Below are 15,661 nucleotides of genomic sequence, written 5' to 3'. Positions count from 1 at the left end.
TAACTCTAATTTTATAATTAAAAAAAAAATCCTTATGTATTGCTCTTCCTAAGAATTCTCCCCTTATTCAAAGAAAATTTCGATATGAAGGCAACGTCGCCTCGGCCACATAACATTGTACAAGCGGTATGCTAATGAATATTATTTATAAATTTTAAACGAGCGTTGAGGTTATAATTATCGCACCTACGAGTTGTTAATTTATTTTATGCTTTGCTCTTTTGTTTCTGTTTTTTTTTTGTGTCGGTTATTGCGTTCTTTTTCTATGCACTCGTGTTTTGACGAGGAAAAATCTGTGTATGCTTAGCAGTTGTTTGTGTAGTATATATATGATTTAATATACATGTATAATATATGTTTTTTTTATATAGCTAGGACTCGTATATAGAGAATATATAGAACTTTTTTGACAGACAGAGTAGTTTATACTAGGGAGTTAATATAGTTTTTTTCAAACAGCTGAAGTTATTTCCAGCTGAGGTTCTTTAATGAAAAATATGTTTGTTTTTTAAATATTGTATAAAATCAATCAATCAATCAATCATACGCTTTATTGTCAAAAAATTACAAAATTTTGTAGACAAAGCTAATAAATAAAAAACATATAAAAACAAAACAAAACACACAAAATAAAAATAAATACTGTACACTAACAATGTACCTGGTCAATATACATCATAATGTATAAAATGTCAATAAAAATAAACACAATAGTCAATAACAGTAAATTAATTAAATACAGAATGAAAGTGCAATTCATTTACTAGAAAAAAAAAAAAAAATATATTCTCTATTTTCAGATGCAAAAAGAGCCAGTGTGTGTGTGGTACCCAAAAAGTTATCCTAGAAAAAAATCCTCCACTGCGTACAAGGCTTTTTCCAGAAAGAATGCCTTCAAAGCATGATGAATTCGAGGAAAAGAAGTAATTGATTTTAATTTCCAAAGGAAAATGATTGTACATCTTTTTGGCTCTGTATAGAATAGCGCTTTTTACTAATTGGGACCGAGGGGTTTGTAGATAATCTTGTATATCCAGATGATCCAGGCAATAGTAGAAAAATGATCTGCAGTATAGAGTTGACAAGTTGAAAAATCCAATATTTTATACAAACTAATCCAGATAGTAGTAAAAACTGTACTGGTAATTCCAATCTACCTCTACTCACAATCGCTTGAATCATAGATGCTTTTTATCAGCTTCGCCAAATGCAGCAGTAGCTGTGGCTCATAATATTCAACTCCTAAATATACACATGCTGATATAATAAATTCTAAGGGAGCTACGAATAGCATTCTTCGTATAGGTCACCTTAGGAGGCGTTCTTTTCGAGAAAAAGCTGAATATATAAAGCAGGAAAACACTGGAATCAGAAGCAGTGTGATGCTAGCTTTTACGACCTGGAAATACAAAAATAGAATTAGTTTTAAATGGTATAAAAAGTAGAACTTTTAACCTGCATAATAGAAGGGAGGACGACTAGTAGAAAATGACTAAGTATTCTTATTGCCCTTTTACCATATCGTAGTATTTTTATCCTATACGAACGTCTGGAACGATCGAACTAATGACTGTAGACTCGACTTGGTTTTGTAATTCTTGAATGGGCAGCATACTAGAAAAAGAGTTTTAGACAGTAAACTGTATTATCATAAATACTTACTAATATATTCGAACCCAACGAACACACACGAAAGTAAAAGAACATTGACAAAGACTGATTAGTGAACAGATGAACCGAAGAAAATTTCATGAACCTCTGATACCCAGCAATGTTGCGGCAGCAGATTGCTTCTGTCTAATTAATATTTAATATCTTTTCATGTAAACATCCTTTTTAAAAATTTTCATAATGTATTTTTTCCAAAAATTCCTTATGTTTTAAGGAGTTAAAATGGTTTTAAGTTATAATGGGTAAACTTGTATAAAACAAACAAAATATAATCTTAGTAAACTTAAGAGCGACACAATAGGCAACGAAGTAAAGAAGACATTGACGACAAATGCAGACTGATCAGCGGAAGAAACTGATAACATAGAAGAACAAACCATGATATTAATGTCAAAGATAGGTACCTGAAGAATGAAGAGTAAAACATCAATCATGGATGACAAAAGAAATTCTGTTACTCTTAGAACTTAGAAAATAAAAGAACATTTCCTTAACATACAAAAGCATACAGAGCAAAAGAAGTAACAGGAAAGTTTAAAAAGAAAACTCGTAAATGGGGCAAAAGAACTGATTGTGGATAGAGAAGATATTGATGAAACTTGGAAAAAGTATATAGAACAGTTGTTTTTTGATGAGAGAGGAATCAGGCCTGATATCATGAGATAGGAAGTTACCATTAATACTCTAAGGAAAGCAAAGGTTCCAGGGTCGGATGAAGTACATTCAGAATTCCTCAGACTTCTTCGCGATAAGTCCATCACATTTCTGACTGGAATTTTTAATAACATCTACAATACTGGGAACATTCCAAAAGAATGGCTTATATCTGAATTTATAATTTTACCAAAGAGACAGGGTGCCAAATCGTGTGGTAACTATAGAACAATTAGCCTTATGAGTCACATGCTAAAGCTGTTCCTCAAATTCATCAATCGAAGAATCTATAGGATTTGCAAGGAAAGAGTGTCACTTTCACAATTTGGATTTATGAAGAGCATGGGTATCAGAGAGGCACTTTTCTATCTGTAAGTTGTTCCAGCGTTGTAGGGATATGAACTGTGATATTTTGTCCTGTTTTATAGGCTCAGAAAGCGTTCGTTAGAATAAAACACGACAAAGTTATAGAATCCTGATGATAAAGATCTAAGGATCATTCAAAACCTTTACTGGAATCAATCAGCTACTATTAAAATTAATATGGAAGACCAAACCAATACAGTAAACATTTTTCGAGTAGTTAGACAGGACAGCTTACCTGCATCTTATCCAAATCGACTATTATATGATCAGTTCACATAAATACTAAGCAGCATAAGCAAAACATAGAAATTGTTAAAAAATTAAAGAAGGCAAACAACTTTATTACTTCTTTGAAGGGACCCTTTACACCATTATTACAAAAGGTGCCAGAAAAAAATGCTTATTTCTTTAAAATACAGTGTGTTTATATTTTATTTGTTTTATAAGAATCCTAAAAATTTACCCACCAAACAAGTCTTAAAACAATAAATACTGCAGAAGCTTCTTGAAAATTCTGGAATTAATTCAGGAGTTACTAGAGTCATACCACAAGGAGAAACGTCAATAAAGAAGTTCATGAAGAACCTGCGGGTGAGCTTCCAGAAGGATTTTTTTGATGAGCCTATCCTTGATACCGAAGTAGATATATTCAAAAATCGGTTGTTACTTATTTTAATTGTATTTTCAGGCTAGGAATTTAGAGTATAAGGATCAAGTGGAAATGGAATGGGAAAAGCTTATTAAAGAAATAAAGGTAGTCGAGGATGAAAGTGAATGAAGATACGCATATACAAGGATATCATAATTGATGATAACAGTTTATTAAATAAGTAAGTGTGTATAGTACTCCAAATTTTTGCTTATTTATGTGATAGTAGTTAGCAACTAAGCGGAAAAGTTTAGTCTCCTGAATTCTTGATATTATACAGTTAGACAGGGCTGTATTCTGTTACCACTAATGTTTATTTTCTACTTAGAGGAAATCTTTGAAGAGGCTCTTGAAAATATCGACATACGAATATTGCTGAATGGAAAATGAATGAACAACTATGGTATGCAGATGAGAAATAACAACTTTAGTAAAACCAAATTCACGGTCAACCAACAACACACCACAGTTACAGACAGAGTAACCCAGTTCACCTATCTGAGAATCATGGTGAGTGATAATTGGGTCCACTTACAGAAGATCAGGTGTAGAATAGATGAAAACAAGGACCACCTTCAACCAACTGTTTAAAAGTCAGAACTTCAACATCGATATCAAAACCAGACTGTTCCGATACTATATTTCCTAGTTTTTTTGTATGTGATGGAGTCATCGACATTAACTGAAGTAACGTAAAAAAGACTTTTCGAAGCCCTCGAAATGTGACTTTAAAGGAGGATGCTGATGGACAAAGTAACCAACAAGGCAGTGATTAACAGAATGGAGAAGGATTTGGAAGTAATAAACACCATCAAGAGATAAAAAGTTGAGTACTTCAGATATATTATGAGCAACGAAAGAAAATATCACTTTTTAAAGTCCGTTCTCCAAAGGAAAGTTTACAGCAAAAGAATACCAGGAAGAAGGACAATATTGTGGCTTAAAAACTTAAGAACATGGTACTCAAGTATTTTTTTTGAAAAGTTTAGAGACATACTAAATAAATCAAAATCCCTATAATATTTACTGCTGCTTTTTGCTATCCTACACAATGGAGAAATACAGAAATTTGAATCTTTTAAAAAAATTAAAAATATTTCAATAAATCTGAGATTATCTTGAGGAATGTTAAAACTAAAAAGTGATAAAATAGGCGGAGCGTTCAAATGATGATCAATAACTTTAAACAAAAATTATCTGTATATATAAGCCTATTAAAAAGTGTGATTACATTAAAATGTTTCAGAATTATATAAACATGATAATTAATAGATTTGAAAGAAAGAATATGATTAAAAATTAGTTTTGAATGCTTTCTGGATGATTAAGGCTAATATTTAAAGCAGCTATGAACAAAGTCATTATCAAAAAGTCTCAAATACAGAAAAAGTATAAATAAAATATTCTAAAATAAAATACCAAAATAAAACAAAGTATGAGTTAGAATTGTAAACTAAAATAAAATAAATGCACATACGAAACAACAACTACACAAATAAAGATAATATGAAGGGTTAAACGGTAAAAGAAAGTATGTACAAATAAAACTTAAAAATAACTAAAAATTACTGTTTAAAATTGTAAAAATAAAATGAAGCAACTGAAACTAAGAATAAGATGTTAACATGTATAAAAATAAGATAAGCCATTCACACACTGATACATTTTCTCATAAGCCTTTTAAACTGGTTTAAATTATCACAGATTTTGATTTCAGCTGGCAACTTATTAAATTCAATAAGTCCCTTGCTAGGTACCGAATTTAACATTTGACTAGTATTGCATCTATCAAGGAAAAAGTCTGTATTATTTCTGGTGCAGTAATTGTGAACGTCTCCGAACACTCTTATTTTATCACAGATATATGTGGGTAGTAGGTAGTGGGTTTGTTGTCTCAATTTAAAAATAAATACAAACACACTAAACACAATCCTTTGCCTGACAGACATCATACCTAGCACACTGAACATAACAATAACAGAAGTGTATCGATTGCATTTTAGGATTAGTCTCATTGTTCTATTTTGAATCACTTCAAACTGTTTCACCTTGTATTTAGGTAGGTTGAACAATAATGTGGAACAAAACTGAAAATGGGGAACAGCAATGACATTATATAGCAGGAGCTTTGTATGTATTGATAAGTTTTTTCAAACTCTATTAATAAACCCAACTTTCTTGGAAAATTTTTTAATAGGCAGAAGGTAGAGGAAGAAGAAGACGAAGACGAAGACGAAGAATAGGAAAAATAAGAAAACGAAGAAGAATTATTAATTTTACTTAACTTTTATAGCTAGTTATTAAGTTATTTTCTTTAGATAACTAAAGATTTTTACGATTTTTTTCTAAAAAAAAAGATATCCTCTCTAGCAGTATTTTTTTTTGCTTTTTCCACAACGTGTCTTTTTCCAGAAAAAAAATACAATTTTTTAAAGATTTTTGTCATTTTTTCCGGGTGTAGGTAAGTTTTTTCCTATTTCCACTAAACTTAATAAAAAAATATATATTTCTTTAATACCAAAAAAAATAAAATCTACCTTCAAACTTATTAAATAACCTTGAAAGAGATACATAAAAAATTCTACTAATTTCTTTTAATATTAACCGAATTTTTCCATTTGTTATAACTTCCGAAACAAATTAGATTAATAAGAAAGATACTTTAATAATAATAATAATAATAATAATAATCTTTATTTAGCAAAATCCTCTACATAAAAATAAAATACATAATATGGCATTTAATATAATATTAAAAAGCAATAAACTAAAATTAAAAACCAAAACAAAACCAAAAAAATAAGGATAATATTACAATATTTGTGCTGGTATGAGGTACGAGTATTGTTGGCAAATAAACATGCTTAAGATTATGCATTCACATATGAGTGGGACTATATAAAAAGGTAAGAAAATCAAACATATACAATGTAAAAATAAAGTCATGTAAATAAAATCTTAAGCTAAACGTAAAAGAATAAATATGAGTACACATGAGTTATAAAAATAAAATTTTAAAATATAAAATGCGTTAAAATTTAATAAAATCAGAACACAAACACACAATAAAATTAAAGTAAAAGAAATAAAAAAATAAAACTTAAAATTACATAAAAAAAATTTAAACCTATAAAATAAAACTTATAATGATATAACACAAAATATAAAAGACAAATACTGTTATCACCTTCGATAATAGTGGACTTTATTTAATAACACAATTTAAATATATGGACTGTATTTTTATTACACATCGAAAGAAACATGATATTTTAACAAAACGTACAAAAAACGTTATTAATTAGGTAAAGTACAAAATGACGTCACATGTTTGATCTTGGTGACGCGCGAGAACCTCGCCTTTCATCGATCGTACGGGGACTGCCTCGACCGTCGACTCGTCGTTTTACTTATATTCCTATGAAGTATGAACGCAAGCGCGGAGAGATGCGCGATGCTACCGACGCCGGCGATATGTTCACTGTTCACATACATACGTGAAATGACTAGTCCTTAACATGCCCCCCGCCTTGAAGCACCACACTTTATCAGCTTCAACCTTAACAGTCAATTGGCAAAGGACATATTTTAGAAAAAGCGCGTTTGATCACACCACTTGAAGTCTTAATATCAGCAACACGATTAATCTTGTCTTTACCGGGATAAACCGACAAAATTCTACCCAACTTCCAATTCATTGGCGGTACGTTATCCTCCTTGATGATGACTAAACTATTTACCTTAATATCTGATTGTGTTTGTTTCCATTTCGTTCTTTGCTGGAGTTCACTTACGTACTCTTTATTCCAGCGCTTCCAAAAATTTTGCTTAACTTGCTGAATGCGCTGATATGTGGAAAGTCTATTTTCGGATATTAGTGTCACATTAGGATCGGGTATTCCGGTCAGGCTTTTCCCAATTAAAAAGTGGGCCGGAGTAAGGGGATTATAATCATTGGGATCAGTTGAAAGGGGAGTAAGTGGCCGGGAGTTTAAAATAGCCTCTATTTGGGCCAATAGAGTTGTCAGCTCTTCAAAAGTAAAATGTGCGTTACCTGCTACCCTCTTTAGGTGATGTTTTGAAGATTTGACACCCGCTTCCCATAACCCACCGAAATGTGGAGAATTGACTGGAATGAAGTGCCACTGGATCTGTTCGTTTAAATACAACTGTTCAAGATGACATTTTTCATTTATTAAATATTCACCAAGAGCATTTAGTTCTCGGTTAGCTCCCTTAAAATTAGTGCCATTATCGCTATAAATATGACTAGGTTTTCCACGACGCGAAACAAATCTGCGAAGTGCCAAAATAAAAGCTTCACTACTCAAATCAGACACGATTTCAAGGTGAATAGCTTTCGTTATGAAACACACGAAAACACTCACATAACATTTTAGCAACCTTGCTCCGCGTCCCCTTTTATCTTTAAAATTTAGTGGTCCCATGTAGTCAACACCAACTACATCAAAAACTTTACCAGGACTCAATCTGTTTCTTGGTAGATCACCCATAATAGGCTTAGTCTGCTGCGGCTTAAAACGAAAACATGTCAAGCATTTTCTTACGACAGCCTTGGCTAAATTTCTTCCAGCAATAGGCCAATATACTTCTCTCACAGATGAGAGTAACAACTGTGGTCCCGCATGCATTAAACGTTTATGTTCGAACTCAAAAATAAGCCTAGCCAAACGATGCTTTGATGAAATTAACATAGGATGCTTCTTATTAAAATCATAATTAGATTGATTTAATCTGCCTCCTACACGCATTATCCCATCCTTATCCATGAATGGATTTAAGCTTAATATTTTACTTTTAGGATGCAGTTCTTTTTCGGTCAACAATGAATAATACTCATCGGGGAAACTAGTTTGTTGAGAAATTTTAACTAAAGTATTCCTAGACTCAATCAGCTCAAAGAAATTAATACGACCCTTTCTATGTTCATTTGGTTTCTTTGAAACTTTACAACGCAAGTTGTGGAAATATCTTAACCAAATAGCAAAAAACTTTACCAGTTTCCAAAACTCGGAAAACTGACTAAATACCTGCTCTTGAAAATTAACTGAAACAAAGCTAAAAATTTTTCTATTTGGACGTAGCTCAGAAAGATTTTGAATGGTTACAATGGAAGTGGGCCAATTTTCCTCAGATTGGTACAAAAACGATGGACCATTCCACCATGTATCTAATTTTGAAATCTGATGAGGAAATACGCCTCTTGATAAAACATCAGCTATGTTGTTTTCAGAAGTAACATGTCTCCATTCATGATTTTCGGTTAAAGTTTGAATTTCATTCACCCTGCTACTCACGAAAGTTTTGAGCAAATTAGGAGCAGTCTTTAACCATCCCAGCACTATTGAAGAATCCGTCCAAAAGATACACCTATCAATATTACATGTTAAAGACCTAAGAACCTTCTCAGCTAAGCGAGCTAAAACCAATGCTGCACACAACTCTAATCTAGGGGTAGTCAAAGGCTTTAAAGGACTAACCTTTGATTTAGCACACAATAATCTAACTGTAATAATACCCTGTGCATCAATTGATCTTAGGTATATACAAGCACCATAACTATAATCGCACGCATCTGAAAACCCATGCAACTCGATTTTTTCAGGCTTTACACAAGTAACATGACGTGGAATTTTAAGGTCATTTATGTAAGGTAACTCTTCACGAAACTTAGTCCAGGTGCTGTGGATTTCAGCTGGCAAACTGTCATCCCAGGATAATTTCTGAAGCCACAATTTTTGTAGCAAAACTTTAGCAACAACAACACATGGTGCGAGAAGTCCCAAAGGATCAAATATCGAAGCTATTTCACTCAAAACACCACGTTTTGTACTTCTACTTGACCTTTCTTGTATCTTTATCCTGTATGTCAAATAATCAGATTTACACGACCACGTCAACCCGAGAGTTTTGGTATTTTCGCCTTGACCAAATTCCAAAATTCCAAAACTTTCGTCCACATTACTTACAGATCTCAAAATTTCAGGCTCATTTGAAAGCCACTTTCTTAATACAAAGCAACCAGTTTTTAAAACGTCAGACACTTTCTGACACACATATTGCCCGTGTTCTATAGAGTCAACTGAGCACAAAAAATCATCCACGTAAAAGGATGTCTCAATGATTTTAGAAATATCAGGAAAACTGTCCTTACAATCTTGGGCTAATTGCACTAAACATCTGACTGCTAAGAAGCTAGCAGCAGACTGACCGTATGTCACGGTATTTAAATCAAAAATCTTAACTTTCTCATGGGGTGATTCGCGCCAGAAGATTCGTTGCAATGGTCGCTGTGTTGGCTCAATAAGTACGGCCCTATACATCTTAGCAACATCAGAAGATACCACAAACTGATACTCGCGAAATCTGAACAAAATACTCAATAAATCAGGTTGCAACACAGGCCCTACCATTTGTAGATCATTAAGCGACTTACCAGATGTTGTTGGCATACTACAATCGAACACGACTCTAAGATTCGTAGTGATACTCTCTTCTTTTATTACCCCATGATGTGGCATATAATACGCGAAATCACACTCTTTTTCACTAGCTTCAGTCATATGTTGAAGTGACTCATACTCTTTCATAAACTGGACATATTTTTCCCTAAAAGATGGATTAGATTCAAACTTTCTCTCTAGGTTCAAAAATCTCTTAAAAGCCTTATCTTTTGATTCACCTAAACTTTTTAGCGGGTCCTTAAGCGGCATAGACACAATAAATCTGCCGTCTGCATCTCTACGAAAAGTTCTCTGAAAATGAGCCTCACATTCATTCTCCTCACTAGAGAATATTTTATTATTACAAGAAAATTCTTGCTCTACTTCCCAAAACTTTCTTAGATCAAATTCAATACCTTTTGATTCATTTACGCTAAGATTGCAAACGTAAGTACCTATAGAAGGTGGAACTGCCATAGGTCCACAAACTACCCATCCGACCTTAGTTTTTTGCAAAATAGGATTTTGAGGTCCCAAACGTATCTGACCTATACACAAAAGTGAATAGAATAAATCATTGCCAATCATTAAGTCGATTTTATTTGGCTTATTAAAGGAAGGGTCAGCCAAAGTTACATTATTAGGAATCACAAGTCTGTTTGTGTTTACATAAATAGCTGGAATGCTACTAGTGATATGTGGCATAACTAAACAATTCAAAGTAGTCTTGAAAGTACCATGTAAAGATCTAATATTTAATTCACATTTAAACTTTACTTCAGAAGCATTTTGACCTATGCCACTAATTAGAAGCCTACATTGCTGCATGTCTAAATTAAGCTTATTACATAACTCAGAAGTTATATAAGATGACTGACTCCCAGAATCTAGTAAAGCGCGCGCAGCGTGCCAAGCACCATTCTTGTCTTGCACCTTTACTATAGCCGTCGATAAGAATACAATATTTTCTGTGTTAGAAGAAACACAAGATACAATTTCTTCAGTGGAGTCTTGACTATTCTGCTTCGGCGGTTGAGGTTCGGTGTTCTGCGGGCTAGATTCCCTGTTTTTAATACCATAATCAAGATGCAATAAAACATTATGTTTACCCTTACATGCTGGCTTTGTACAACCACCAAACCTACAAAATTTGCTAAAATGACCTGGTCTTAAACATGACAAACAAAGCCTCAATGATTTAGCCTTTTCGACGCGATCATTGACTGATAATTTTAAAAATGACTCACAAGTAGATATGACATGATCCTTTTGACAAATAATACACTTTATTTCATTTGATACAAAACTTCTGCTAGATTTCTGTTTATTTTTGTCATAGCGACTTTGAGAGTAAAACCTTTCCTTTTGCACCGAGTTTGGTACAGTATTTTTCCGTTCAACTGTCTCTAAAAAGTCAGCTCTGGATTTTAAAAACTCCTTTAAATCGTTCCATTCCAATATTGTCAAACGAGTACCTTTAAATTTTTCCCACTCACGCTCTGTATTTCTATCGAGTTTAGTGCTAACCAAATATGCAATCAAAACACCCCAATGATCAGTGTTCTGATTTAAAGTTTTTAATGCATTTAAACCCTTGGACACACTATCAACTAAACTTCTAATTTTATCTGCCGCCTCACGGTCTACAGTTTCTAATTCAAATAACGATTTTAAATGCATATGTACCAACAGACGATTATTATTGTATCTTTCGCATAAAGTCGTCCAAGCATTTTCATAATTTGCAGCGCAAAAATCTAAAGATTTTATAACTTCTGCAGCTGAGCCTTCTAAACAACCGCGGAGGTAGTGAAACTTTTGAATTGGCACTAAGCTACTACTCGTGTGTATTAAACTTGAAAATAAATCCCTAAACTCTAACCAAGATCTATAGTCCCCAGAAAATTTAGGTAAAGGAATTTGAGGTAACCTAATTCCACTCAAATCTCCACCATTTTGACTTATTTTATCGCTGCTAACATTACTACGAACGTCATCATTTACCACACTATGTTTTTTCAACAGAACGCGTGCCCTAGCTAATAAGCTAAAGAAAGAGTTTTCAAATAAAGCTCTCTCTTCTAACTCTTTCTCCAAGTTATCGGAGATGTATTCGATTTCTTCTTGAATACCCTGAAATTTGTTATAAATTTCCTCTATTTTTTCTACCCGATTCGTAAGCTCACACATCTCAACATCACCTAAAGCGGTTTGCATTTCAAACTCCTCTAATTTTTTTTCAAAATGTGTTTTTTGAGCTTTACAAGCGCCACGACTAATATTTAACTTTTTAAATGCTTCCTCAGCCATATTGAGTTATATTTATAAGTGTCAAACAAATCAAAATAACAACCCTATTAACGCCAAATAAACTGCTATTCAAGAAGGGATTTAGGCAAAATAGGACTTACCCACTTTTGACATCAGCCTTTCCACAACACAAAATTCTTATTAATTACGGTTCATATGTATTTAGAGCTTATAGGCACTCTAAGAATCACTTTAAGGTCCAAAAAAATCAAAAAATCACTGTGGTTCACAAAATTGCTACTAAAAAAGCCTAAAGCTTTCAATAAAACAGTACAATTTAACAAAGGTCCTTGATAGTCCGCGATAGGCACAAAACTATTGCCACCAAATTGTCCTAGAGTAGTCACAAAAAACGTTCAAATAAGGTCCAAGTTTTAAAGTCCGATAAAAAACTGGCTATTTTCACAGATCCGGCTCGAAGGACCAGAATATGTTATCACCTTCGATAATAGTGGACTTTATTTAATAACACAATTTAAATATATGGACTGTATTTTTATTACACATCGAAAGAAACATGATATTTTAACAAAACGTACAAAAAACGTTATTAATTAGGTAAAGTACAAAATGACGTCACATGTTTGATCTTGGTGACGCGCGAGAACCTCGCCTTTCATCGATCGTACGGGGACTGCCTCGACCGTCGACTCGTCGTTTTACTTATATTCCTATGAAGTATGAACGCAAGCGCGGAGAGATGCGCGATGCTACCGACGCCGGCGATATGTTCACTGTTCACATACATACGTGAAATGACTAGTCCTTAACAAATACTAAATATTTAGAACAAATTTTCTCAAGAGCCTTTTATCACAGATTTAACTAGCTAACGCAACTAGCTAACTAGCTAATGCAACTAACTTGCGTTAGCTAGTTAAATCTGTGCTTTTATACACGTTAAAACTATCACAGGATTTAAGACTAGCCGGTAACCTATTAAATTCTATTAAGCCCCTATATAATATTGACTTGGGCAACTGAGTTGTATTCTGTCAACTAGGAAATCTGTTCGGTTGCGAGTAAGATAATTGTGAATATCACTAAAAATTGTCAATTTATCACAGATATAGTCTGGTAGCAGACGATGTTTTAATTTAAAAATAAACAGATAAACATTAAACATTATTCTTTGGTTCACAGACATACCTAGGACGTTTAACATAGACACAACTGGGGTTCTTAGAAAAAAATTAAGAAGTCTTTTCTCCACAGAATAATTTATTTTAAAGAAAATATCTTCTTTATTACATCAATGATTCATTCCACTTCCAAAATAGATTTCTTCAATAAAAAAATTAATAAAAGTCTAATGTTAACTATTCACCTGGCCAACACTTGGCCGCAATTCATGCCCGACTTGTACCCCACAGACCTTCATATCCAGATGATACCTAAGATCATCTGTCCTCCCGGTGTACATAGACCAAAAATATACAGGGCCCGCGTGAATGTAAGCTTCCACACACACACACATATGCCCTATCGCTACCCCCTTGTATCAAGGGAGTCGAGTCAGATGGCAGATTTTTTCCGTTAATGAAAGGTGTTCGAATTTGACAGATGTCTTTTTTTAGCAGTTGGAAAATGCACACGTGGCCCCGCTAGTCCATCTAAAACATTCTTTCTTTTGTCTATTTTTAGGTCCTAAATGTGTAACGTTATTATTAAAATAAAAGAAATTGATGGTCAAACTGGACATTTTAATTTGATATGATTAAAATATGGCGCAATGAAAGTTCGAAGATTCATTGTTTTTGGTATAATTTTTAAGTTTTTAGCGCATTTTATTCACAAATTACAGACTAAATCATCTAAATTGATTTTTCATAAATATGTCTTCTTCAGGCGAGTAGCTTGATTTTGTTACAATCCATATGATACTTGAGGCTGGAATGGGCTTCTATGTTTGAAAAAAAAACGTACAAAATAATTTTTATCTCATTTAATTCTAAAATTACACCCCGGATAATCTTAAAACATTTTTCTTTTTGAGTAGTTATATTTTCCTTAGATGAGAAACCTGATTTTATTTCGATCCCCTATAGTATTTAATTTTCAAATTCTAGCCTTAATCATGGTTACATTTTTTTTTACATAATTATGCTCAATACAAACGATAAAGTCAATTGGATCCTGGTATTTTTTTTGTGAATTAAGGCTATTGAAGAACGTTTGCAACTGTAGACATGTTATGAAAAATTTGAACTACACTTTTTAATAAATAGAATAATATTTAAAATTCTATGAACACATAAAAATTACTTGAAATACAAAAGTCCTTTAAAACCAAATAAATCCATTTAAATTCTCAAAAACACTATAATTTCAAAAACACACAAAAAATTGCCTTAAATTCTCAGAAAATAGAAACATTTTTAATTTCATATTTTTAAAACACCTTTGAAAAAAAATCCCAATCAAAAAATTCTAGAAAAAGGCAAAATGTTTAAAATTTCATTACCAAGAAATTTGTTTTAATTAAAAAAATGCAATTTCCTGTAAAAAAATGATTTTTTTTAAATTCCAGGAACACAGAAAAATTACTTTAATTTCCTGGAAAATAGTAATATATTTTAAATTCCTTGACGCATATGAAATTACTATAAATCAAAAAGTTTCCTCAATAACCTAGAAAAAACCAAAGATTTTTATACACAAAAAAATTACTTAAAATTCCTGGAAAATGAAAATGTATTTTACATATTAGGAACACACTTTGAATTAAAAAAAAAATTACTTTCCTAGAAAATGGAAAGTTTTTTCGAAATTCACGCACTTATCGAAAAACGAATTATAATGCTCGGAAAAAAAATGATTCTTGGAAAAGGAAAAATGTTCATAAACATAGAAATTTGGTTCAATAAAAAAGAAATTTCCTTTAAAAAAAAAAAGAAAGATTTTTTAAATTCCAGGAACACACAGAAAATACTCTTTAATTTCCTGGAAAATAGAAGTAATATTTAAATTCTATGAACACATAAAATGACTGTAAATAAAAAAAATTCCTCAATATCCTAGAAAAAATCCAACGATTTTTATCAAACTCCAGGAACACAAAAAATTATTTAAAATTCCTGGAAAATGGAAATATATTTTAATTTTCATGAACACAAAAATTTGCTTCGATGAAATAAATTTTCTGTAAAAAAAGAAAGATTTTTGTTAATTCCAGGAGCACACAGAAAAATCTCTTTAATTTCCTGGAAATTGGAAATATTATTTAAATTCTATGAATACATATAAAATTACTGTAAATAAAAAAAATTCATCAATATCTTCGAAAAAATCCAAAGATTTTTATCAAATTTCAGGAACACAAAAATTACTTAAAATACCTGGAAAATGGAAATATATTTGAATTTTCATGAACACAAAAATTTGCTTCGATGAAAAACTAAATTTTCTGTAAAAAAAGAAAGATTTTTGTTAATTCCAGGAACACACAGAAAAATCTCTTTAATTTCCTGGAAATTAGAAATATTATTTAAATTCTATCAACACATATAAAATTACTGTAAATAAAAAAAATTCCTTAACATCCTAG

Source organism: Anthonomus grandis, chromosome 4, assembly GCF_022605725.1.
Source record: "Anthonomus grandis grandis chromosome 4, icAntGran1.3, whole genome shotgun sequence".
Lineage (NCBI taxonomy): Eukaryota > Metazoa > Arthropoda > Insecta > Coleoptera > Curculionidae > Anthonomus > Anthonomus grandis.
This window is presented reverse-complemented; position numbering follows the sequence as displayed.